General features: G+C 41.0%; 1 protein-coding gene across 3 annotated transcripts in view; it reads right to left on the reverse strand.

Moving 5' to 3' along the window:
- OSBPL2 (oxysterol binding protein like 2) overlaps positions 1-23768 on the reverse strand; it is a 133688-nt gene extending 109920 nt beyond the window's left edge. The window contains exon 1 of one of the 3 annotated variants that reach the window (XM_029611799.1): positions 23459-23768. The gene's annotated coding sequence lies outside the window, so the exon portion shown is untranslated. The remainder of the gene's footprint in view (positions 1-23458) is intronic. The other 2 variants (XM_029611798.1, XM_029611797.1) reach the window with 2 other exon arrangements.
- Between the last annotated feature and the right edge of the window lie 3637 nt (positions 23769-27405).

Consider the following 27405-nt stretch of genomic DNA (forward strand, 5'->3'; position numbering starts at 1 on the left):
CTGTTGGCCAGTTAAGCTAGCTAGTATTTTCCTCAGATTCATGGCCGCCGTTCTGCCAGTAACAAATCCCACTTGTTTATTTAGACATTTTATATACTGTCGTTTCATATCAAGATCACAACAGTTTACAAAATTAACATACGTGATTTTAGAACAAGATTAACACAAGTTCAATCACTTACTAAAAACAAATGATACAAGACACTGATATATCAGCTAATACATTGCAATAATCAGCACATTGTAAGTCATGTTTCGTTGCAACAGTCCTTCATGCTCTTGTCATTTTAGTATTGAAATTCTCACTCTTGTTACATTTTATTCCTCATGCTTCAAATTAAAAACCATCTTTCTTGATATAGTAATTCTCTTACTCACGGATGATTTTAAGTAAGATTATATGCATTTTTAATCAGTCATGTTTTTAGCTCACACTTAAATCTCTGATATCAAACGTAACATCACCGGTAGTGAATTCCAAAGCTTTGGACCCGCTATCTTATTTGGGTCAGATGTGCACTCTGTATTGCTGGAACAATCAGTCCTTTATTTTGGGATCTTAAAGCTCGCCGAGGTGTGTATAGTTGTAGTTTCACACCAGTGTCACTGGAATTATTTTGAATATTAGCATTAATGATTCGGGATTGTACTGGTAACCAGTGCAGCGAGATCAGAGTGGGTGTAATGTGATCAAATTTCTTAGTTCCTAATAAGAGTCTAGCTGAGGTGTTTTGTAATAATTGTAAAGGTTTTAAGACATGCAGGAAGACCCAGTAATAGCAAGTTACAGTAGTCTAGGTTAGAGAAAATAAGCATTTGTAATACAGTAAGAAAATCCTCAAAAATGAATAAAGGTTTCAGCCTTTTTAATATATGCAACTTGGCATAGCCTATATTGACTAATTTATTTATTGATGTGCTTTTCCATAGAAAGATTTTCTTCTAACTGGATACCTAAATCACATGTTTTGATGGCGTATTTTGAAAACGTCCCCAAATCCAGAACCTGTGGTTTAACCATAGACAAATTTCTACTTAAACATTAAACCCTAATAAGATTGAAGTGATCTGGTTAAGACAGGGCTTAAAAAAAGAATGAAATCCCTAAACCCGCCAGTAGTTTACACAGTGGAAGCATATAGATATTAACTAAAGTTGCCGCTAGTGATGGACGTTGAGGGACACTTTATCTATATGGAAAGTATCAGATATGTGACTGTCCAATTTCCATCCTAGTGTTGGTCAGCTGATCACATAACAGGGTATGATCCACAGTTAAATCTATTAGCACAAGAAAATAAGATTCACCAGAATCAAATCCTTGTAAAACAGAGTCCATTAAGGAGAGGAGTAGAGTCTCAGTTGAATGGTGTTTCCTAAATCGATTTGGAAAAAATATCTTGGTCTTCCCAATGATTCACCAGTTGGGAAAAACACTACTTTTTCAAGATCTTTTGAGAGAAAAGGCAAGTTGGAAATGGGACGATAGTTATCCCAATAGTCAATGCTACAAGTTTTATTTTTCGGAATCGGCTTTAATCACAGTTTGTTTTAAACTTGATGGAACAAATCCTTCAGAAAGAGAAAGTTTAAGGTAGTGATTTTAGGAGTAAGGACAGCCGGGCTGTGATTGGGTCACGTGGATGAATAGCTGGGTTAATTTTAGCAATGATTTGACTAATTTCAAGCTTGGTTACTCTGTCAAATGTAGCCCATTTAACCATGCCATGGGAACCCTCAGGGACTCTTATGAGAGAACAACCTATTAAATTTTACCTAAACAAAGAAGATGCGGCATATTCATTACAAGCAGCCTTTGAAAAGTTTAGTTTCTCAAAAAGGGAGATGGGTGCCTAAATTTTTAACAAAGCATAATTTAGAATTAAATATTTCTCCATGGACCTGTTTAGTGTAGTAATTTTTTTTGTTTTATTAGTTAATGCACAGTATTAGTAGAGACCTATATTTTCCAAGTGACTCTTAAGGACATTTCTGCCAGTGTTTCTCACATTTTCTGAGGGTCTGTTTAGTACATCTTAAGTTATCATTGTAGCATGGATTTTTCAGATTGGAAGTCTTATTTTCTTTATTAATGGTTCTCGTTAGGACAAGACTGAGGTAATCAGCTATGTCATTAACAATCTGTTCCCAGGAATCAAAGGCAGAAGTAACATTAGCTTGATTTAATTCAGGGAGCTTATTTTCCATTGATTCTGAAAGTATCTCCTTATCCACATTTTTCCTAAAGGTAAAGATGTGTTTTTGGTCTTTCCTTTCGGTGGGAGGGTTAAGGAAGGTTATTTCAGACTAGGACAGTATGGAGTGCTAAGTATTAGACAGTTACTGATATTAGCAAATATTAGGTCTAGAATATGCCCTGCTTTATGAGTAGCTTTCAAAATAACTTGAGACCACCCTAAAGTATGCATTGTCTCTGAGAACATGTCACAGGCTACAGTTCTAGGTTTATCTATATGGAGGTGAAAGTCTCCAACGATTAAAGTAGATTCTGGTGACGGAAAAACCTTGGTAAGTAATTCAATCCAAGGTGAACAATCTTTTTGTAGTATACCAGGACAACAGCAGACCAGTCCTAAATTTGTTGCCAACTCAGGAAAAATACCTATGATCATATATATCTTTGGAGCATTTACTGAACAAATTCCCAACCTTTCTCCAAAAATTTGACCCACCCAGATAACATATCTACACTGATCTCTGATTCCCTTATCTTCTACAATTGCAAGCAACTTATGAAACAAATTAGCTACAGCCACTTTCCTGTAAACTGGAGCTGTTGAGGCATAGCGTGCCCCAACCCACTCCCATTTTAGTTTATGTTCCTCCATCGAACAATGGGTCTCCTGTAACAGGGCTATCAATATACTCTGCTTACGCAATTCTGTCAGAATTTTTTTCCATTTAATAGGGGATCCAACACCCGCCACATTCCAACTTATATTAGCTAGAAATACAGCTATTAGAGTAACTTAAACTGAAATCCTTCTTGTACCAAGGAAGTTGCCCCCCAGAATCACTACTGAATTCTATAGCTGCCTATCATCACTCCCTCTCCCCGCCCAGACCCAACTTCCAGCCCTCAGAAATGGCTTCCTTGTTTCCCTCAGTACACGTGCACACACACACACACTCAAGCACACTCTCTTTCAACCAGATGCATTCGGGTGCCACCCTCCAACATTAGGTCGCCACAATCTCACATTCATACTTGCAATCATAAGAATGGAAAGTATACTTTCTAGCCATTCAAAAAACAGTTTACTCAACTTAAACCATGTCTGTAGACCTGTAAAAAACAGCACATAATTACTGTTGAACATTTGAATTATCTTTAAGTTCAGTCACAACGAGGAATGCTGTAGAAACGAGCTTGTCTTGCCGTTGTCAGCTTTCCCCAGTTTGAGATTACACCTTGAAGCATAAAGTCCACTGTCCAAGAGACACAAAAAGTGTAAACAAAAAACTGTCTCCAGCTTGTTTTAGGTCTGATGAGGATAATGCTTTTGATCGCACATTTCCTGATGAAGCAGTGCAGCAGAGGAAAAAAAAAAAGCTCGCCTGACTGCCAACAGGTGCTCCAAAACAAATCTCCTAATCCTTTATCGTCAGAATATCTGATTTTGGTCTTGAAAAAAGATCCAATTCCATACAAAGGAGGAGATCTCTAACTTCAAATTGTTGAGCAGTGACAAAGAGGTATTTAAACGCAAAGAATTCCTCTCAAAATTGCACGTGGAACGCCTCCATTTTAAACACAGTTCATTATGCCAAATCATGTTCAAGGAGATTCTCCAGGTTGGATCATTTGTCAGTATAAACTCCTTAGCTGCCGCGTCAAATTTCTTTTGCTGCCCCTCCCATTGGAAATGTAAAACCGCTGGGAAGGAAAGAACAAATAGGATTTTCTTCTTGGCCAAGTGAAAGCAATAGTGCACTATATCCTGACGTTTAGCCACTGAAGAAGAGCACTTTCGTTCCCTCATATTGTAACTCCGGCAATTCTCAAACTTTTAAAATACAGAGTTTCAGTAAAATCTTGCGATCACATAATAAAGGGCCAGGGTTGGTCACTCACATCTCCCCATGTGCCCTCTCAAATCGGATCTTCATCACATTATCGTTCAGGCACAGTTCTTGGAATAACCACGTGGCAAATGTTTCCATGGGATAGATTCTGTAACTCCCAACACTCGAATATTGTTACGGTGGCTTCGATTCTCAAGATCATCAATTTTGGATTGTGCCACCTGCACAGTATTCTCAAGGCTGTTAACCTGCCCTTCCAATTCCTACTCCTTCACCAAATTAGCATGTATACCAGCTTCTATCTTGGTAAAACGGCACGTGAAATCAATCAGCTTTACATCAATGGCACTCACCAAGGTGTTCAATTTCTCATGTTCACTGTCCATTTCAGCAGTTACACCAGTCGTCACTTTGCGCACAATAGCTATGCTATTTCAATTTGTTCTGCCAATTCACGTTCCCATTTTGGGTTCAGCCACTTTAGTTTTCTCTTTATCCTTTTTTAGGCCTCTAGCGGGCATAATAGGCAGAAGAACAAAGTCATAAAGAGATCACTCACTGAGCACACTATCAGAAACAATTTCTTCAAAAAAATGCTCAAAATGCAAAGGGGGTGGCACCCAGAGCAGCCTAGGAACATATCCTCACACCACTCACTGTTTCACATGATCTCGATTATCAATTTTAGTTTATGTTCTTGTTGTTATGTCAGAAATTTTGTTTTGTGCGTTTTAAACTGAAATCTGCCCTGAGCAACTTATCTGGGTAGGGTGGAATACAAACGATTTTGTTTGAAATAATTTTTATTGGTTTTTCAAAAATAAACTTGGTACAAACATCCTGGACTGGTTAATTATCCACCCCGCCCAGGTCAACCAATGCAAAACCAGAAATCTATGGTTACATCATCCCAACCTCCCCCCCCCCCCCCCCCCCCCACCCCTCAAACAGTAACAAAACACCCATGTATTCCAATCCCAAGTGACAAAAAAACACATCAAACTTTGTCCACACAAGTCAGGAAGGGGTCCTCCAGAGCATAATTAGTCTTAAGCTATACACATTCATTAAGAATCCGGCTTCTAGCAGCATGAGGAAGAGTTTGAATCCCAAACACTCAGAAATCGCTTACGGCGTGTTGGAGATGTTAGAGTGGAAAGTTGTTCCATATGCATCATAGCATTAAAAAAAAAAAGATTCCTCCAGGCCCACAAACGATTTTAACGACTCTGATCTTCCTGAGAATCAGAAGCTCCAACAGTTCTAATTCCTAGGAGGGAGGAGGAAGATATGGTAAAGGGAGACATGAGCCCAGCAGTGGGAGCTTCAGTCTCTACCAATATTGAAAAAAAAAAAAAACACAAAAATTTAGTGAGAGGGGGACATTTGGTCCCAGTAAATTGCACTGTCTGGTAAAATCCTTTGCTCTTGCCCGATAATCTAGGAAAATTTCAAGGGTGGCCAAAAGGGCAAGATTTCACATAGCAACAGGAAAATACAGTCTGCTTGGATTTGCGAGGGACTTTGGATTGTGCTTAGGAGATCTGGTCAAAAGCATAACAGGAGCTTTGGTTCACAACTATCCTGCATGTCTCAACCCCTTGTCAGTAACTACATTATCTTCATTATTTTGTGGATAATTTAGAGTAGCAACAGCATATTGTTTTGTTGCTATTCCATTTTGTTTTTTTTATATATTATCTGATTGTGGAAATCCTGTCTAGTATGTAAAAATTCAGTTTAATTCTGTTCTCATTTGGCTAGTCAGACAGTTGCCTCAGGTACAAGTACAATACCATAGGTTTTCCTGTAGCTGAACGTGCGCAACTGCATTCCGGAAGCTATGGATCACTGCTTTGGGAAGTCAAAGATAAGTGCATAGAGGTTACAGAACTGGTAGAAGGTGGCAACGAGAAGGTCCCTTTTTGGGACCAAATTATATTAAAATACAAGTTACGATAAGCCCACATCACAGCTTACAGGAGAGGCTCAACATCCAGAATTGAGTCTCTGAATGCCTATAAGGTGAGATGATAGGTGGGGTGACAAGGGGGCCAATACAGTAAGACACGTGCCTGTATTGAGTGCCCGCAGGCATATCCTGTGCACCCCAATGCAATATTTAAATGAGATGGCATTAAAAAGGGCGCGCTATGGGAGATAGTGCATCTCTGGTGCTCAGAAGAGGTGACTGCAACAGGCACTCAATATAAGCTTCTGTTCTGATCACGCTTCCTTTGGTTATTTTGCCAAGGTGATGATTTTGCATGCTGCTGTTTATTATATCAGGCACCCATTGCTACAGGTGTCTAAGTTGTGCTGCTATAAGAAATGTGCCCTTCTCTTTGAGCTGATCAATGCATATTTATTTTTCACCACCGCAAGCAGTATATTCAAGAGCTGGGATAATACTAAAGGAGGAAGACATTTATCGCAACATAGAGAACCATATTTTGTAATGTTTCTCGAGCTCTTGCCTGCAAGTTGACTTGACTCCAGCCCCAGAAGTAGAGTAAATTCCCCGCATTAAAAAGCGTGCATTGGATGTCCAGCACTTTCCTACACAGGGCAGTAATAGCTAATGTTCTTATCTACATAGAATTTGCATGCGTTGGGTGCTATTAGGTTCACATTTTGATAGGCACGCATTTTGGACGCACTAATTTCTTTACTACATTGGGTAATAGTCTTGCGTGCCCAAAACACGCACCCAACTGCACATAAACCCATGTGCTAGGCTGGGCGCACTTTACTGCATTGGCTCCATCCTTTAACAGTCTGAAAAGAATAAATCTGTTCCTGAAGTTAATCATGTTGGGCAGTGCATTTCTGCACCAATGTTGTAATCCAGCTGTATTAAACAATATTGTTAAGGACAGAAAATAGAGCATGAAATGGACTCAAAGACATAGCCAGTGAAATTCAGAAATACAGCTCTGGACAACACACAAAACGTGTACCTTGCAATGAAACACCTGCCTCCTGAAGCAGTGAGTGGGAAGGAAACTTAAGTTTTTGTTAGGGCTCGGACCCGTACCTCGGTCCTGCCGCCTGCTTCCCGGTGCGACGTGGTCCAGATTGGCTGCATGCCGTGACACAGTGCACGAGTCAGCATGGCCACGCTCCTCCCGACAGCCCCTGTGCTAGCGTGGAAAAGTAGACTATTTAGTTTGGCAGGCCAGCACAAGCCCTTGCCTCGGTTACAGGCTTGCTTGTGCTGGTGCTGCTTCTCTTCAATTCCCCCTTATTCTGTTTAAGAGACTCTGACTTCTTTGGATCTGCCTTGTCTGCTGCCTGCCTGGGACTGTGTCTGGTTACCTGATGCCCACCCCAGACTCCGATGAAGAAAAGGGCTTTAGTTCGTATATGCAGTCAAATATTGCACCATGTAAAAATTGGCAAGAAGTCCTTGCAGTTTGCTTGGAGCTTTGAAACATCTTTTTTTCACCAACATTGTCTAGAAGCCAGGGATCCTACCTTGACAGAGTATTTTAATATATTCTAGTTTTCTTTGCTTTCTCTAGAGCAGATTTTACCACTATAGATAGATGAGATAATTGCACAATTCCAATCCTGTAGATTTTTGAACCCTGTTTTTAAGGTCTAGTTTCCTTGATGCTGTGATGCAGATAGGATTTCTCCATATTCTCCTTATAATTCTTGCAGGATTTGATGGATTGGAAGAGCTGATGGCTCTACTGCCATTTTCAGAATTTGGAGGAAACCCATAACATTTGTGCAATAGTCTTTACCATTATTTACAGTAAGGACTTTTCCCAACTTGTTTAAAATTTTGAGTAGGAAAGATGGGCCGGACGAGTGATCCAGAAGTTCTGGAGATGAGTCAGGTGGTGTTCTCAAACTCAATTCCCAGAGGTGATGAAACGCTAATCTAGGATTCCAGTGATGAAGATTGTGACAGACGCTGGGTCTTTGGTCAACTCAGAGAGGCCCGGTATATGTCCTCTGAGTGGACAGAGTCTGCCTCCCAGTGAGGCAGGCTAAGCTGTGCCTCGGAAGGAGGACGACAACCTGACTTCACAGCCTTCCACAGTTCCTCTCTCTCTGCATATGGGGACATCCATCTGCAGTTATAGCAGTTTGCTTGGTCATGACTAGGACCCAGGCAAATGTAACAAAGGTCATGACCATGTGTAAAGGGCATATACCCACTTACTGTGGCTTTTTTCCTGGACACACAGATATAGATATATTTCTACGAAAGAGACATTGAAAAGTGCTCGGGGTTGCTGAAGTAGTGAGGCAACTTTTTAAATAGAAAAAAAATATATAAGGAGGACTATAGAGGGAGATAGACGTTTATACCTATGCTATTACTCAGACAAAAAAAAAAAAAAAGACTGAGGGGGCCTTAAGAGGCAATGCCCGAGCAAGAATTCCCACACAGGTTCAGTAGAGCACGAATGGGAAGGTCCGTTTGGTGCTGCCAAGATGATGTTACCCACACGTCATGGCCAATTCCTCCTGCTTATCGACGGAAAAAGTGGCTTTGTTGAGACAAGGTCAGCAGAATCACCCTTGCAAAGTGAGAAAGTGCTAGAGTGCTCAGTGTTATTGGTGAGGGTGGAGGGGTTTAAACACTGGAGACTCCTGTTTAAACAATATATACTCAGCTGAAAGTACTGCATTTCCCTTCTAACTTGAAGCTTGGGCCATTGGACAGCATTCAAACTCTCTAATTCTTATACACTTTTAAAGTTCTCCTGGCAGCCAAGTGTGCTAACTGGAACGGTTATCAACCCCTGACTCTTCAGGGACCCCGTGGGGCTCCTTCAGGTCTCAGGATAGTAAATACAGCACAGCATCAAACTAAGCTATTACTTAAAGCCTGCTCTTTCAGACCAGCTGATGTAGAAGCAGCTCACTGGCTGATAAAGGTGGAGTAGCTGTGAAACAGAGAAGCACTGAAAAAAATGTCATGAGCATTCCTTTGTAACATATACATGAAAATTGTGGCTATATTAAAAAAAAAAAAAGTGACCAAAAGTGCTTTTATTTTTCTGTGATCCAATACATCATGAACACAGGCACACACACAGTATTAATGAAAGCATTTCCCTCTTGGTTCACATAACTATGGTACTTAAAGAATTAGAAACCCAACTATAAAAAGGATTACAGCACAAAGCAAATACTACATACCACCTGCAAGCAGAGTAGCTGGGAATTTCATTTCTAAAACATCCCTTTAAACATTTTTTTTGTAATTGGATAATCTCTTTTTAATAACTTGGAACACTCAAGCTGCCTTGGCTGCTACAGACACCAAGAGTATGGTCTACTCTACACGCACAGTAGGAACTCTTAACATTGAACTATTCTAACTAGTACAGCTGGACTTACAGTTTCCAAACACAGCAGCATAAGTGAACCCAAATACCAAGTTCCTTAATTGCTATGGTTCACTTAGGCTCTTACCTGCTAATTACCTTTCCTTGAGTCCTGACAGACCAGTCCTGACAAGGGGGTTTTGTCCTCCAGCCAGCAGATAGAGGCAGGAAAAAAAAAAAACTCAGAACTGACTTAACTCCCATAAGGGTCTGGTGTTGCTCAGTACCCTATGCCACAGCTGAAAACAACCAAGGGCAATTATTAGTTTTGGTTTCCAAAGCACCCTATCACAAACATTCACGCCCTGATTATTAGCCCAGGAACAAGAATTCCTACTCCAAGCTCACCATTAGAAATACTGTTTTCAGCATGGACCACTGCGTACTCGCTATATGATTTCTGAGGCACACACACAGTATAGTTGCCAGCTTCCATCAGCCAAAACCTTTCAGCATGTTAAATTAGAAGATAAATCTATGACAATACCTAAAGCTTTGGAATGAATGTCCTCCAACAATTAGAGAAGATAAAAGATTGTTTGTGCTTCCCTCGCCAAGTGAAAACTTGGCCAGTGTCCTCCCAGGTAGGATTTCCTTTGTATTATCAGCAGTTTCAGATGAGTCAGCTCCTGGTTTATGGTAATTTTACAAGTGTCTTTGTAAGCAATATCAGCCCTTTTGATTGTTTGAAGAATGTCTTATTTGGTTTTATGATTTTTATTGTAATTGTGTTATTTGTTTTGTACATCGCGTTGGAAGCTTTTATTGTAAAAACTGGAAAGCGATTTAGAAATGTCATAAACATACACTTTTTTTTGGGATCACCATTCTGTTCTCAGAGTGGGGTTCTGAACTGGTATGTCAGGACTCAAGAAAAGGCAATTAGAAGCTAAGAAACTAATTGAACCTTCCTTACCCTGCAGTACAGTGCAGGCAAGTGTAATGTTCCTAAGCAGTACCTACCCCGAGTGGAAGTAACTTAGAACATAGCTGTGCCTTTCCTCTCCTTAAGGTTCAGCCTGTGTTTCATGTTTCGTCCAAGCCTTCCCTTAAGCCTAACATTGCAACAATTCTTTCATTTAGCTCAACAGTCTAAATGCCCGACCCAGCCATTGTATATTCATTCGTGTTCATTCTCCAGTTTTTTCTGTCCTTTATTTCTTGGCTACCCTAGCCCCCAAGTTCATTCTCCCTGTTATTTGTAACTGCGCCTTGGCCTTCTTGTTATATGGTTTTGTTAAGTTAACCCCTAAGTTTGATGTAAACCGGCCTGATATGAAGCTTGTCATGAAGTTCGGTATAGAAAAATGTTAAATAAATAAATGAATGCATGCAGAATGCCCCTGGGCCACTAGTTTGTACTCTGCCCAAGAGGCTGCCTAAGCCTTCGTTACGTGTGCTTTTGGGCCCTCTGACATTAGATTTGCCTTCATATATGTCTGCTGCCACAATTACTTCCTTATTCCATCAAGCAGTTCACTTCCCCTCTACAGACCCCTGCAGCCAAACACCAAAAAGTCCATCTGACTTCCTGAACTCCTTTGTGACTTCCAGATATCACAAAAGAACCCTATGCACATCTAGCAATCCGAGTTCCCACTTCTACCCTTGCCATTCCACTTTCCTAAAGGCTGGCAAGGAAAACCTCTTCATTCACCGGAAATTACGACTCTTGCAAACAGGAAGCATATTGGGTTCTGCAATATCCTTTCCTTTACAATTGTTCAAGGCCACCAAGGAAACTGACTTCTACAGCAAGTCTGAGATGCTACTCTCCAAAGCTTGGGGGAAAAAAAAAAAAAAAGTGGTGCAGACTCCTTCCTAAATAACTTCACAAGGCCTCCACTGAGAGAAGTGACCTTGAATCCTCGCCAGAAAATCTCGTCTGAAACAGAAGCGAGACAGAAATGAAAGCTATCTCCTACAGCAAGCCAGAGTCTGCCCCTGCCCTTTGCGAGCCTTGTGCATCACGCCTTCCGCCCGATCTCCTTCTGCAGGACATAATCGAGTGAATGGACACCTCTACTGGCAATCTAGTACACCTCATAAAGCCAATTTTATGGTATGTTGTGTGGTCTGCTCACTATCAGCAGCCATAACTCCTATCATTATACGATAGGATAAGTTAGTTATTATACGATAAGTTACAGTTTACGATATGTTAAGTTTAATTCATTTCATATTTATATGCCTTCATTGTTCTATGTAACGCTCCTAAGCGAATTTTGTTGTTAAAATGTAAACCGGTGTGATTTGTATCCATAAAGGAACATCGGTATAGAAAAATTAAAAATAATCATTAAACTATCCTCCTATATAGCATGGTTCTCTAACAGTCAAGGTAAGAATAGGAGAATGTCATCTACCTTCAAAAGAATTATTTGACAAAGGTAAATGAGCAACCCTGTGTCTCGTCCGGACTAAGTCCAGGGAATGCACGGGCTTCTGGTTGATACATCCAACGACTGAATATAAACCATGGTCCTCCCAGTAAGTCTGCAACCCCCTAATTCCTGCTTTCACTTTTCGGCCTAAGAACTCATTCATCTAAGAACTTAATGGGGTTGACCTGAAACCCCTTATGGAAGCACATTACCTGACCTCTAGTAGATCAAAAGGTCACTTTTGTTAGACCTTACACTTCAGGGTCTGCCAAACATCCGGGCCCACCCCTCATTCGTAGGAAGATGTTAACTATGTGCTCGGTCCTGTAGAGAACTCCATTCTAGGCCAAATCTTCTATGCCTTTTCTTCCTCCTCCTCTGGCTCTAGTTCTATGAGGGAAATTAAACCCCTTGTCTAGGCTGTTGTCCCTGGGAGACTGCTCTACCAGTGAAATCAGTGCCAGCTGTTTAGACTCTTGCCCTAAGAGCTCAGTCAGTAATTCATCCTGCTGAAGCCAAAGAGGGAAAGTCACTGGGAAACTCCCTTCCAGTGCTCGACTCCTTTGAGCTGGAACTCAGACCCCATCGAGCTGGTTCCCACAGGATGGAAAGGCAAGTTAATTCATCATAAGAACATAAGAAATTGCCATACTAGGTCAGACCAAGCGTCCATCAAGCCCAACATACTGTTTCCAACAGTGGCCAATCCAGACTACAAGTACCTGGCAAGTACCCAAACACTAAGAAGATCCCATGCTACGGATGCAAGCAATAGCAGTGGCTATTCCAAGTCAACTTGACTAATAGCACTTAGACTTCTCCAAGAATTTATCCAAACCTTTTTTAAACCCAGCAAGAATTCTCTGATTAGTTTTAAATGAGCTACTTGCTAAATTCATGTAGTGCCCCCTAGTCCTATTATATGAAAGTGTAGATAACAGATTCACATCTACCCGTTCTAAACCTCTCATGATTTTAAACACCTCTATCATATCCCCCCTCAGCCATCTCTTCTCCAAGCTGATCAGCCCTAACCTCTTTAGCCTTTCCTTAGAGGAGCTGTTCCATCCCCTTTATCATTTTGGTCACCTTTCTCTGTACCTTCTCCATCACAATAATATCTTTTTTGAGATGAGGCAACCAAAATTGTACACAGTACTCAACGTGCAGTCTCTAAGCCTGGCTCGCTTGCTGGGACCTCTGGAATCCTCCCCCAGGGAATGCTGGGAGCAGTATGCAGATGAGCCTTCCGGTCCTCTTCTAATGCAATCTATACATCTGCATATCTGCTGAGGCAGCACCAGACTCTTATATGGGAGTGAAGTCAGCTCTGAGCTTTGTTGTTTCTACCTCCATCTGCTGACCAGACGACAAGTCTCAAAAGACTGCTCTGCAGGACAAGGAATTCTAACACCTCTCACAACTTAATTCAGTCTCAACTCAAATTTCAGAACCCAGAACAGTAAAAATTTCCCTAACCTGTGATTTACAAAATATTTCCTGCATTTTTTGGGCTCAAAATACTAAAAGGTTTCCCCATTTTGTTTCTATGGAGAAATGTGCTTCGTACATAAGACCTCAACCCTTACACATGAATGCTGTGCTGGTAAATCTTAATTTCTTTTGGATTATATTAGTTTTAGAATCCCATTTTCTAAAGTATTGTCATTGTATCCTTCTCAACAGAGCTAAGGAAAGTTCAGTTTTCACTTACTGCTGAAGCGAAATAAATACTGGGAACACTTTGTGAAATTAAAAAAAAAAGTTTCTAGTTGAAGGAAATATTCCACATTTTAAATGACTGTTTTGATTATGCATTCCTATTTGTAGACCTGTCTACATTTCATGCATTTATTTGGTATTCAGAAGTTATCTGATCAGTGTAATACTGACTGCAATGTGCAGATCCAGTGCACATTCTGCAGCATAAAGTTTGCCTGGAGCAGCCCCTGCAGTGTGGGGAGCCCCAAGGAAAAAGGGGATCCACTTGCAGATCTTCTGAAAGGGACATCCTGTTCTGAGGGTTTGAACATTTCTCTGACCCTATGCTTCAGATTACGTATGTATTTATTTTTAAGTTAAGATGTGGGCCAGAAAATGGAAGACAGCCCAGAGAAATCAACATCTTAGCACAGTTCTACATACAATACGGTCTTCCATCTTCCCAGTCAAGGCTGGTGATATGGCAACTGCTCTGGGCCAGGGTCATGCCAGTTCATCAGCTTCATCTCAGGGGTTGGGCTTGGGTGACTTAACAGACCGGTAGGGCCGGCCTCCAGACAAGCTACCCATTTTTTTTTTTTATTTAAAAAAAAAAAAAAAAAGGGGGGCTCAGTGCCAGGTATCAGGACAACTTGCCAGGATTCGTGTTCTTGAATAGGAACCTTAAGTTGTTGGGTACCATCCCCTTGATTGCTAGGATATCAGGATCCTGTGTTACTTAATAGATAACCTTTTACCTTCTGTCCTTTTAGGTGCAGCATTCCTTGGGCAACCTGTTTCAAAGACTGTGACTTATCTTGCTCTGCTACATTCCATTCACGTTAAGAACATTAGCATGGTTGGTACTCGCATACTTCTGTAGCCAGCATAAAAAAAAAACAAAAAACCAACCAACCACACTAGTCATCCTTTATTCTTCAAGGAATCGTTTGCCATAATTCCAGCAGAGGACCGAGCTATCTGCAGCAACCTAAAACAATCCCAGTCACAATTCCCAATAGCAGTGTTGGACAGAAAGCAGCAATACATCAAGTGGAAGGTCTCCAGCACAGTTATGACAAACCCATATGGGGCCGTGAACCTGAAGACATTTCGTCCTTGTAGTGTGTATGAACACATTTAATCACACCCAGAAAAATTCTTTGAAAAAGATTTGCTTGGGGAGGGCTCACCCTCCTCCAGTTGACAGTGCAAGTAAAAGCAAACACCCCACACCAGTGCCGCAAGAAGAATCCTTAACTTTCCACCACTCTGGCAATGGGGGGGGGGGGAAGAACAGCTGAGCAAGTTTAAAGGTTTCCAGCAGCACCATCAGTACAAGAGAGAAGACTGCTGGGGCAGAAATAAAAGCAGCATTACAAAAATCATAAGCAAGCCACAGATCAAAAGTAAACCCATTAAACAATAAAAATCAAACTATCTGTAGAAACAGAGTTTTGTCCTGGCACCTAAAAGGAATTACAATAGTATGCTTCACAAAAAGGTGAACATTTATGGTCTGTACAAGATTAGTAGATCTGAATTCATTTTTGTGTTAAACATTTTGAAATATATTTGGTTCTGTAGGTTGCCTTTCCACATAACTACCCAGAGTGCAACAATGGGAGGAGTGGGGAGGGACAAAAAAACAAGAATACTTAAACTGAAAAATAAAACAGCCTTCAAACAGTACAACAAAAACCATCTGTGAAAGTTACGTCGCCACTGGTTGCTGCTCAAGCAACAGAAACCCTTTCAGCAATAAGGAACGCACCCAAGCTACCAGAGGACGAGATAGAAGAACATGGCAGCTCCTTTATTTGAACCAATTTATGCTTGGATAAGAAGCATTCTCCCTAAAACGTAACTATTTCTGATCCTAATAGATATAGTGGAATATGGCTATATATATCCTCAATACTTAAATACCAGACCAATAAGATGAATGTAGATCATGAGCATTACATACTTTCCAATAGCAAATATACAAATTAATCTTTATGCTTCCTCATAGCTCAATTGTAAAGTTTGTGTATAAATACTATATTTTTATATACAAAATATAACAATGAATACAATGAAGCAGTTATGTTTTTATAAATTTATTTTTATATACAGACATTTGAACTAATATATCGCATCGGTTTACAATGAACAAATAGAGTTACTTACACTGGCATCTTTACAGTATTTCTTAAATAACTTGAACACAGATTAACTGAAAGTTAGAGTAGCGGTAAAGTCATTTGACGTTACAAATATTCTTAGCTAGAGTAATCTTAGGTAAAAAGGCAAATACAATGTCAACTTCAACATTATAGTCAAGGGTTACTGATCAGATCTCATCGCAAGATGTTGCTTCATCGGTATAGACAGGTGTCAGGCAGATACATGCGTAGTAGTTCTTAAATATGCGATATGGGAGTGTGGCAGTTATTGGAAACCTAGTTACATTCAAATTCAATGCTATAATCGAGCATTATTAGACAGCTTTCATCCTATGGTATTACTTCATCAGTATAGTCAGGCATCAAGCGGAAATAGTGGTTCTTAAATCTGAAGAATGGGAATGTAGCAATTAATGGAAGTTACATTCATAAGAAGACTTGATAATCACTACAAATACAATGTCTCATTCATATATCTTCTCTAATTACATTAAAAATGAATACATGGTGTACCCACCATATAGCAAATAAGAAATCTCATTCATCAAGATACATCCTCACCATTCACAAACATACAGCCACATAAAATCATTACTCACTCCACCTATTATCTTTCCAATTCACATACATGAAGAACCAAAATATCTACTCTTATCCATGACGATTAGCAGATGTCAAAACTACTCAAATATTCTCCACAACACTCCTTTCAAAGTCAATGTCACCCATTCACTTCAATATATTTAAAGTCCTTAAACAGCGCTCTAAGTTTCTTCTTTTTCTATCGGTGGTTCTCTAAAGTCAGTAATACGCATATGGATATTTGCCACAATTGTCCATCGGTGATTCTCCAATAGCAACACTGCTCATATGGACAGTCTCCACAGTGTTCCTTTCAAAACCAATTTCAAACACTCAATATAATTTTGAAAATATTTGTGGGAGTAGTTTTGACATTTGAGAGACCTTGAGAATAAGAATAGATATTTTGGTGACACACACGGTGAGGATGTATATTGATGAATGAGATTGTTTTTAAATTGGTATATGGTGGGGGTATACTATGTAACAGCCAGTAGGAAGTGGACATGAGCAGTATTCGCTAATGGTGAACAACCATAAAAGGAGATTATATAGCGCTAAGGAGTCACGGATCCTTGTGATCAAAGAAGTGAAGACTTAAAACAAGTGTTTCCACCTTTTATTCAAGAGGTCTTAAGAGATGTTTCGGTCTCCCAACACGGACCGTGTTTCGCCACATGGGCTGCGCCGGGAGGGATAGAGGCCCAGAGAAACCGATATTAATGTCTGCTGTGCTTAACGCATAGAACAATAGTCATAACCGGATATTCTGTCAGGGGAAAAACACCGGAATTGAAGAGGGGACGCCTTGCGGAGGAATGTCCAGAAGGTGAAAATGATTCCCAAACAGTTTCTGAAAAAACAGCTTTCTAACTGGAACTATTAACAGAAGGGAATCCAACCGTTATGTGGAATGGATGACTGGAACTGTGAAATGATGGCGTCTTCGCAAGGCCATATATTTTTATCTAATAAGAGACGATATATGAATGAGACATTGTGTATGTAGTGATTATAAAAAGTAACTGCATCACTGAATTCGTTGTTATATTTTGTATATAAAAATTATACAACATTTTTGCAACTATGCGGAAGCATAAAAAGATTAAAGTTTGCGTATTTGCTATTGGAAGTGATGTACACATCTCATTGGCTAACGTTTCTGTACCTCCAGGATCACAGCTTTTGCCATCAATGGTTCATACCTACTCTGGCTAACTACTGCCACATCTTTAAAATATGTAAGATTCTTTGCTATAGTGAAGGTGAGTTCTCTTATAACACCGAGACGGGCACAGACTGCTGGTTCTTGTATGTGTGCGCACTCTTCCAGGAGCGAAAGCATCACAAGACTCACAAACCTCAAGGAAAAGTACAGTTACCAAGCCCACAAATGAGAAGCCTCTGTCTAAACTGATCTGAAGTCTGAACCACACAGACTTCTCTTCTCAATACTAAGTGAAACTTTTTTTCAGTCCTTTTTTATGATTATCTATGTTACACCTCAAACACAAATGCAGTGTGTGTGTGTGGCGGGGTAAGAAACAGAAGGATTTCGACACAATGTAATGCCTCTCTCTCCCATTCAACCAGAACTAGTTGATCCCAGTCATTTGCCTCAGAAGCTGAAAATTGAACCCTGCTAATACTTACTTCACAATTCATCTGAGGCCAGGTTGCAGCAATCTCCCCAAGGATCAAAAATACATAAAACTGGGCTGTAACTAAGAGCCCAATACTGTAGTAGGAACTTGATTTGCACAGGTCTCTGCTCTGAACTGGACCCACCCTCCAGGTAGACAAAACTTAACCAAGACATGCACCCATGATTCACTCTGCAGACAGCTGACATGGAGTTACTGCTACTAAAAACAAAATAAAAGCATCTTTAGAAAAAATATATTTTCTATAAGTAAAGATTTAACACCTTTCCCCTCAACAGAAGTGTAAAAAGGGAAGAGCTTAGCAAATTAGTTTCTATATTAAGAAAAAAAAAGTCATTTTCACAAAGCTGGAGCAGCAAGTGAACAGCAGGCTCACACCTGACCTCACATATTTTCAATCTGCTTGGCTGTAGTCTCTACTTACTATCATGTCTGTATGCTTCTCATAAATTGCTAGTATTAAACCTGCTCCCACTGCTTCTGAACATTTAGGGTACATAAACACATTTCTTCCCCTAGGGGTCGGAGCTAAATTTAATCCAATTCAATCCATAGCATTCTAATTGCTGACATTTATCATACTATTAGGTCAACAATACAGTGAGTTTCCACCGGGATGACTTAGCTCTCTGTTTCTCTGCAGTTAGAATTCAACTCCAAATGAAACCTCACAATAGGCTTCTTACCCCCCCCCCCCCCCCCCCAACATAGGCTGTCTTCTAATCTGGCAAGACTGATGCCAGTCTTAAATAAAGACATTTTAATACAAGAGAACAATAAAAACAGACACATCCATGTCCCTGTGGACAAGAACAGCACTACTGATATATCTAAGAGGTCATAAACTTTCTTGCAAAAGTCAATCAAAACTATAGCCATGATCAATTTCTTCTTTTAAAATGCCTAGTGAAGTTAGTAAAAAACTTTGTATTCTCACCTAAGTATTCCTCTAAATTTATAAATTTCTAACTTTAAATGCTAGTCAAGATTTTGCATCATTGTAAACTGCATGGGAAAAAAAAACTTACAAAATAAGACTCACCAATAACAGAGCAACACCATCCAGATGCACGGGTGGCCAACTCTGGTCCTCGAGAGCCGCGGAGAGGCCAGGTTAGTCATAAATATGCCAGAGATAGATTTGCATACAATGGAAGCAGTGCGGGCGTATTTATTGTGGATATCATGAAAACGTGACCTGTTTGCGGCTCTTGAGGACTGGAGTTGGCCACCCCTGCAATAGTGCAATTAATTTATCATTGAATATTTGATTTAGTTCTCTATATCTTTGTGCATATTTTTCTGTGCCCCACCCAAAGACTTTATTTATTTATTTATTATTTTGTTATACCGACTCATGACAAGAATCACATCAACCCGGTTTACATTTAACAATGTGAATAAGGCAGTGAGTAACAGTAATCAATATTCAAAGTTCAAACATCGTAAACAATAGTATGGATGTGAGAAAGTTACAAAGAAACAGGGAGAATTAACTTGTATCTAGAAAGGGGAGGGACAACTGAACAGTAGAATCTTTACAGTGCAGCCTGTTGCATCAATAATATAGTTGTATAGCAAAAATGAATCAGTATGATACAGTTGTGCAGCATAATAAAAGGTGCTGAGTATGAGTGAGTGAGTGGTGCTGGGTATGAGTGGGTGAGTGAGTGGTGCTGGGTATGAGTGAGAAGTTAGTGGTTTTTTATTTCAATCCAATTTTTGAATAAGTGTTTGTGCTGTTGGGTGGAGGATTCAATCCAGGCCTGGGAATGCTTTTTTAAAAAGCCAAGTTTTCAGTCTTTTTCTAAATGTTAGTGTGCAGGGTTCTTGTCTCAGGTCCGGTGGGATAGAGTTCCATAGGGGTGGACCTGCTGAGGAGAAAGCTCTGAGACTGAGAGATCTATGTAGGTACGTTTTGGCATGGGGTACCTGGAGTGCTTCTTTGTAGGATTCCCTGATGGGTCTGGCGGATGTATGTTTTTGGAAGGGGATTTGTAGGTCGAGCTGAGTGTGTTGGTGTATGGCCTTGTAGATGGTAGTGATGGTAGTGAGGGTATAGGTAACAAATATTTTAAAATATATAAATAAAAGCAATATAAATCCTAGTCAACTTTTGGCAAGGACCCTGCCTGCTTTAAGCAGGGCCCTTTGATAAGGTCCTCTTTCTATTCATCTCCACCCCTCTTTGCAGATATTGGTTGTCTTGCAGCCCTGGACACAGAAAATCTTACAAGCAGTGGTACTCTATGGCTGGCAGCTGGGATGCACCCTAGCAGGGTGGTAATAATGGGTAGACAGGATGTGGCAATTTGTCTTTTGCTGCTATCATCTACCAGGTTTTTATGTATTGCCCCACCACTTCAGAAGCACTATACTAACAGCTGACTGCTATGTACATCCATTTCAAAATGTCCCAGGTTGTATATCACGTTACAAAAAAAAGCCAAAAATTAAATATTCCAATTAAAGTTAGTTATACCCTTAGAAGTCCTCATGACAATGGGTACATTAATCATTTCTTCACCCAGTAATGTATTGGAAGGCTAAAGTTGTTTATAAGTAAAAGTATTAAGTTATTAGCTTAGCTCCCAGTCCATCTGTGATTCTTTTGTTAAACAACAGTTTTGTGTTTCTAAAAATCCACTCAGGAACAATTTATACGCCATCCCTTTACTCCTGGATTGCCAACAAGATCTGTTGAGCAAACAGGTAATTAACAGGCACTCAAAACTGCTGTTGAGCAGAGTGCTTTTAATAAGCTGCAACATGTGGCTCAGTTTCAAAATCCAAGAAATCCCACACGGAATAAAACCCTACAGAATTAACCTTAGCTGCAGTCTAAATAAGGTGCACATTTTCTAGATACAAAGGACAAAGCAAGAACCTTCTGTCCTGTAGAGAAGGGACACTGAAGGCCATATGATTTTATATGGAAGATGATGATTTTAGCCTATCAGCAACACATGTGCTGGAAAGTAAACTACATTAGTTCTAGGTGGAATTTCTATTACAATACAAGTTTCCAAACCTTGCTACACAAAGATACAAGTTCACAGTCACGCAACCTCCAACAACTTAAACAGTGATATACTCCCTTACCAATTATTTGAATTACACAATCCTCTCTCACCTAGTAAAAGGCAAATAACGTGGGCTGCAAGCTATACTTAAAAAAGACAAAATGTAATCTCCTCAGGCCATTTTGAAAGAGCTTTAAATCAAATTATCACATCACTACAGGTTTTATAGAGGGACAAAAATATCAACATTTTATGTAAACAGATAAGAACAAGAACTCTAAAGTCATTCTTTTGCATGAAACCACATCCATTTATGTAGCACAGGGAAGACATACTCTTACATAAGGACAGAACAGAGCAGCTTCCTTTATTTGAAGGAGTATTTGATAAATGAGGTGACAGGCAGAATCAATACTGATTGAGGTACAAGGCAAAAGTGCTGACGTGTAAAAGGAAACCCCAGCTATCAAGCAGTTCAATGTGCTTTCAGAAGAATTCAAGGACAGAGTGCTTTGCAGCACCAGCTCAAACAAGTTATTTGCTTAAACTTGAAAATGCCAAAAGCAAACAAGATACAAAGGTTAGCAATACTATAGGGGATATCTTTGTGTGGGACAGATTATCACTTGGTATGTTTAGAATAGCAAACAGAGTTACATTTCCACTGGCACTGAAGAAATATGGAGAAGTGTCACTTTTTTTTTTTCAGGAAACTGGAATTGTCAAATCTACCCGACGCATATACAGATGCTACATCAGTTTCATTAAATCTTAACTAATTAACCACTTTTTGGGTCTGTTACTATGTGCACGGGTATTTTTTCAGGATGGGGAGCTATCCATAACTCAACAAGCAGGGGTCAAAATTCAAGTACAAAAACTAATCATCCTATCCAAACTCATCATCGCTTCATGGTCACTTATGCAAGCTATCCATTCCTAAAAAAAAAAAAAAAAAAAAAAAAGATTTTGAAAAAAATATTGAAAGCTACAGAGCATTTTACTTCCTTCTCGTATGCTACTACTTCCTTCTCTGTATGCTACAACCCAAGAAAGATCTAGGCATCATAGTGTATAACACATTGATCTCTGTTCAGTGTGCTGCGGCAGTCAAAAAAGCAAGCAGAATGTTGGGAATTATTAGAAAGGGAATGGTGAATAAAACGGAAAATGTCATAATGCCTTTATCGCTCCATGGTGAAACCGCACCTTGAATACTGTGTACAATTCTGGTCACCGCATCTCACAAAAGATATAATTGCGATGGAGAAGGTACAGAGGAGGGCTACCAAAATAATAAGGGGAATGGAACAGCTCCCCTATGAGGAAAGACTAAAGAGGTCAGGACTTTTCAGCTTGGAGAAGAGACGGCTGAGGGGGGATATGATAGAGGTGTTTAAAATCATGAGAGGTCTAGAACAGGTAGATGTGAATCGGTCATTTACTCTATCGGATAATAGAAAGACTAGGGGGCACTCCATGAAGTTAGTATGTGGCACATTTAAAACTAATCGGAGAAAGTTCTTTTTTACTCAACGCACAATTAAACTCTGGAATTTGTTGCCAGAGGATGTGGTTAGTGCAGTTAGTATAGCTGTGTTTAAAAAAGGATTGGATAAGTTCTTGGAGAAGTCCATTACCTGCTATTAATTAAGTTGACTTAGAAAATGGCCACTGCTGTTGCTGGCGGCAGTAACATGGAATGGACTTGGTTTTCGGGTACTTGCCAGGTTCTTATGGCCTGGATTGGCCACTGTTGGAAACAGGATGCTAGGCTTGATGGACCCTTGGTCTGACTCAGTATGGCATGTTCTTATGTGTTCCAAAAGCAAAATATTACTTGCAAAAGAGACAAGTCAAAAAATTGATTTACACAGAAGGTATAACTAGGCCCTTTACTAGATAGCTACCAGCCTGAGAGGCGTTAGGGGATTTGGGGGGGGATGGTTATATTTAATAAAAGGTTTATACTTAAATATGCCAATTCAATGTAATACTTGCTATAAATCATTCCAGACCAGGCTCTAAAAAGGCGTACCTTAAGTTACATATTACTGATTAAAAAAAAAAACCTGCACACCGCACTTACCAATTTCACAAGTGTTTTTTGTTCAATCACCAGGTGAGTGTGAGCATCAATAAATTAATTAATTCTGCCGGCCATTAATAGCAACTCTTGCCTAGAAACTTAAGACTTACGTACCAGAAAAAAAAAAAGCTTTCAACCAACTCAAGGCAAAAGTATCCTCAGAACCGTCCTTCCCCTCAGAATAAAGGGGAATTTATTCAGGTTTAAATGCATGTGTAGCCCGCCCAATCTAATCCAGAGAAGAGCAAAAGGGGAGAGACACCTGAGAAAGCCCGACAGGGCAGAGATGCACCTTTGCGACCACCAGCGATTAAAGTTTATGCTCCCCCTCCCACCAAACCCAGGCTTCCACTTCCACACGGAACGCTGCCAGCACCCAGCGGGTTTTGGGGCCTCGCCTTGTTGCAAAGCATCAAATTCATCATTAAAAAAAAAAAAACCAAACTTACGCCCTCGCCGCGCAGCCCCCAGGGAGAAGGAGCAGGTGGGAGCCCGGGGCGTTCGCCCTTCTTCTCGGGAAGACGCCGGGAGCCTGGCGGACAGGGAAGGGGACACAGAGAGGCAGAGCCCCCGCGGTCATTACCTGGCCGCCCTCAAGGCTTCACAGCCGCAGCAAGGGGACACGGCGGGCTACTGACACAGAGGCGGAAGTGCGGGCTGAACTGACAGCTGGAGCCAGCCAATCGCGGGACGGAACCGAGCGGGGCTCGTGCCAGCTCGCGACCAATCGGCGCGCGGCCTGCCCGGGGTTTCGTCTAATAAGGCGCCCGTCCCCGGGTCGAGTGTCAAGGGGCGCAGCCTCCGCCAATACTCAGGGACGCGAGAAGGCGGGGGGGAGGGGGACTGGCGAGGGCGCCGGCCAATGGCTGGGGAGGGGGGTGGGGCCCGGCCCGGGGCAGCGCGGTTGCTAGGCGGCTGCCCCTCCGGCCTGACGTTATTTGCCCCTTCTGGTGGGATCTGCGTGAGGATTTACGTTTTTAGTTTTCATTTTATTTTCCCTGGAAATTTCAGTTTGCTATAAGCAATAAAAAGCAGGATAAAATCAATGAAAGAAAAAAACATTTTTTTCAGTGCTCCTTCTCCCATGTTTGATACATCCCCAGGAAAATAAAATAAAAGCACAAAAGTCCCTAAATATATGCAGCACTGCAGCACATTATTAATCTTATGCCGCTAAGGGCCCCAGCCCTGTGATTTAGAGTAGCAGTGTGTGCATAGTTTGCAGCTGGGGGGTGAACCATGAGGGTAAGAATGGCAGACTCCACCCTACAAAGAGCTGCCAAGTTACCCAGTGCCATCCCACGGCAGCCTGGTGTCTGCCCTTTCTACCCTTTGAGATCAGCGCTGCAGCTTCATTGTAGCATCAGGATAGGGTTGTTAGACGAAGTGCGGGTAATCCCTGATTGTGTTCAGTTTCAGGAGGCCTCTTCAGAGGGGAAGCTTTCTGACTGTGTGTTACATCTTATTACTTTAGGTTGCTCGACCGTAAACTTTCCTAGCACAGGTGGACTGCTATAGCCAGAATGTAATTTTTTTTTAAATAAATAAAGTAAATTAATCTAGGACAGGCCTAAAATGTCCCTCCTGGAACTAGATAGCCTGGCAGCTCTACCTATCCCATACTAAGCTCTCAGCTCTGGGACTGAAGGAAGGATAGCTCTTTTCTAGAGAGGTAGGTACTTGTATGGTGAAATACAGTTATGTCTGACCTATAAACATGATGCTGAAAATTATATTAGACTTAAGGGCTGATACTCAAAAGATATAGAGAACTAGATTTCCCTAAATAATAACTTGCACTGCTAACAACATATGTTTAAGCAAATTAGTGCACATTAATAAATGTGCCCTTTGGGCAGTATCTACTACTGTGATTTTTAAAATTTCTAAAGCATCACTAAACAAAGGCAGCACTGTACAGATATACAAGAGACAGTGCCTGCTCCATTGAGCTTGCAATCTAGTTATGACAAAATACATGGCAAATTAATCTGTGGGAAGCATAGTTATTGTAGAGAAGTCGTTAGGATTTAAATGCAGCTTCAGAAAGGTGAGTTTTTAATTGGATTTGAATACAGCCAGAAAGAGAGAGCACATGACACAATGACTCAAAGTTTGTCTGTCTATTTATAAGTTTTTGGTATTCCGCTTTTTTCTAAATGTAGGCCCAAGGTGGATTCTGTAAAGTCACTGTGACACTGTAGAGGAGATAGACCCTTGTGCTGCAGCATGGTTGGCACCACCTAATAAGCAAACTCACTAGGCCCGGCGCCACCAGCAGTACACTCAGTGGGGCGGCGTCAGGAGCAGGAAATGTCACTTCCGGGTGTTTCTCTTCTTTCCTGTCTGCGTGGCCCCAGAAGAAAAACGTTGTCGGAGCCGCGCAGGCAGGGAGGAGGAGGAGCATCGTGGCCACTGCAGAAGAGCAGCGTTTTTGTCAGAGCTGCTGTGTAACGCGGCAGGGCCGCTGCAGATCCCACCTCACAGTGGTCCAAGAAGATCAGGACGCCGCAGAACTCAACCTGCAGCGACCCGCAAAGTGGAGGCCCAGAGGTGAGAGAGAGGCTGAGGGCCTGTAGAATGCGTGTGTGTGTGTGTGTGTGTGTGTGAGAGAGAGAGAGAGGGGTGAGAGCCTGTATGATTGGAGAGACAGCATGTGAGAGCCTCTGTGTGTGTGAGAGCCTCTGTGTGTGTGAGAGAGTGAGAGCGTCTTGTGTTTATCTGAGACGGCATGTGAGAGTGAGAGCCTGTGTGTGAGAGTGAGACAGCATGTGAAAGAGGGCATTTTAGAGTGAGAGCTGTATGTGTGCGTGTGACTGCATGTGAGTGTGAGAGCCTGTACCTGTGTATATGAGAGAGAGAGCAGAAAAAAAAGAGACCCTGTAAAAGGAATTGGCAAAAGACCAAGAAAGGGAAGGTGGGAAAAAAAGCCTGGGATCAACTGATTACAAAACTAAGATCAGACAGCAAAGGTAAAAAAAATATATATATCATTTTTGAATTTTTAGTGATTGGGAGCCTGCCTTGGATGGGTGGAGATGTGTGTGTGTGTGTGCGTGCGCACATGCATGCATGAGAGCTCTCCAGGGATGGGCAGGGAGTATGCGTGTGAGAATGGGAGCCTGCGTTGGATTTGGGTAGATCGGGAGGGGGAATAGCCTAGTGGTTAGAGCAGTGGGTACGAGCCAGGAGACCAGGGTTCGAGTCCTGCTGTCGCTCCTTGTGACCTTGGGCAAATCACTTTACCCTCTGTTGCCTCAGGTATAAACTTCTGGGGATAGGGAAATGCCTACAGTACCTGAATGTAAACCGATGTGATATCTCAGATCAAATCTTGGTATATAAAAATAAATAATATGTGAATGGGAGCCTGCCTGGGGTGTGTGAGAGAGCAAATGGGAGCCTGCCAGGGTTGTGTGTGTGAGAATGGGTGCTGCAGGTGGATTCAAACCTGCCAGCAGCTGAAATGAAGATGAGGGCCTGATGCTGCTGGTAGATCCCAACCAAAGAAGAGCTGGAGATGCCTGTGGGTTTGACTGAGAGGGAGAGTGTGTGTGTATGTATACATAGAAAAGGAGGAGAAAGTTTGTTTATCCCTCTCCCACTAATCCATGACAATCCCAGGGTTGCTGGAAATCAAAATTTCCCAGATATGGAAAGTGTGAATTTTTAAAATCCTTTTTGCTTTTATTTTTCATCTGTCATTTGATGTGTCTGCTGTTTTGAAATATTTTATTGATGTTTGGGACATTTTAAAAAAACTTGTATATGAGTTTTTAATTATTTGATCTTTTATTCATCAGCTTTTTAAAAAAACATTATTGGTATGTTTTTAGTATTATGATTATGTATTTATTTTATTTCTTGATTTTATTGTTTGATGTTTGAGGAATGGTGATGGTTCTGTTTTTTCATTGTTGCACTGCATAGAGTGTCTGGCTTCTTGCAGTTTCCAGTTTAGTTTTTGTCTGCACGTTTGTATTTCTAGTTTATGGTTGCTCTGTTCTGTATTTGGTGAGGGTCTCTTTATGTTCTGCATGTATGGCTGAGGTGAGGCATTCTCCTAATAGGAAGTGTATTAGTGTTTTAGGGCTTTCAGAGGGTCAAGCCCACACCTAACACACATCACAATAGGCCTAATACAATACAGGTTCCAAGTGTCTTTTTTGCAGGGATTTCTAGTTGGCATCACAGCAGTGCATGTAAATATAATGTGAGTGATATTTTTACCTCAGAATACTGTACTTTGATATTTTTCATGTAAAATATAAATGCAGAACTCTTAATTGTGTGTGTGGAATAGGACGGGAGCATTGTGCAAGGCTCTAATGTTCGCCTGGGACACCTAATACCCTTGCTCCAGCCATGGGTCTGGGGGGGGGGAGGGGGGAATAGT

Source organism: Rhinatrema bivittatum, chromosome 8 (genome assembly GCF_901001135.1).
Source record: "Rhinatrema bivittatum chromosome 8, aRhiBiv1.1, whole genome shotgun sequence".
Classification (NCBI taxonomy): domain Eukaryota; kingdom Metazoa; phylum Chordata; class Amphibia; order Gymnophiona; family Rhinatrematidae; genus Rhinatrema; species Rhinatrema bivittatum.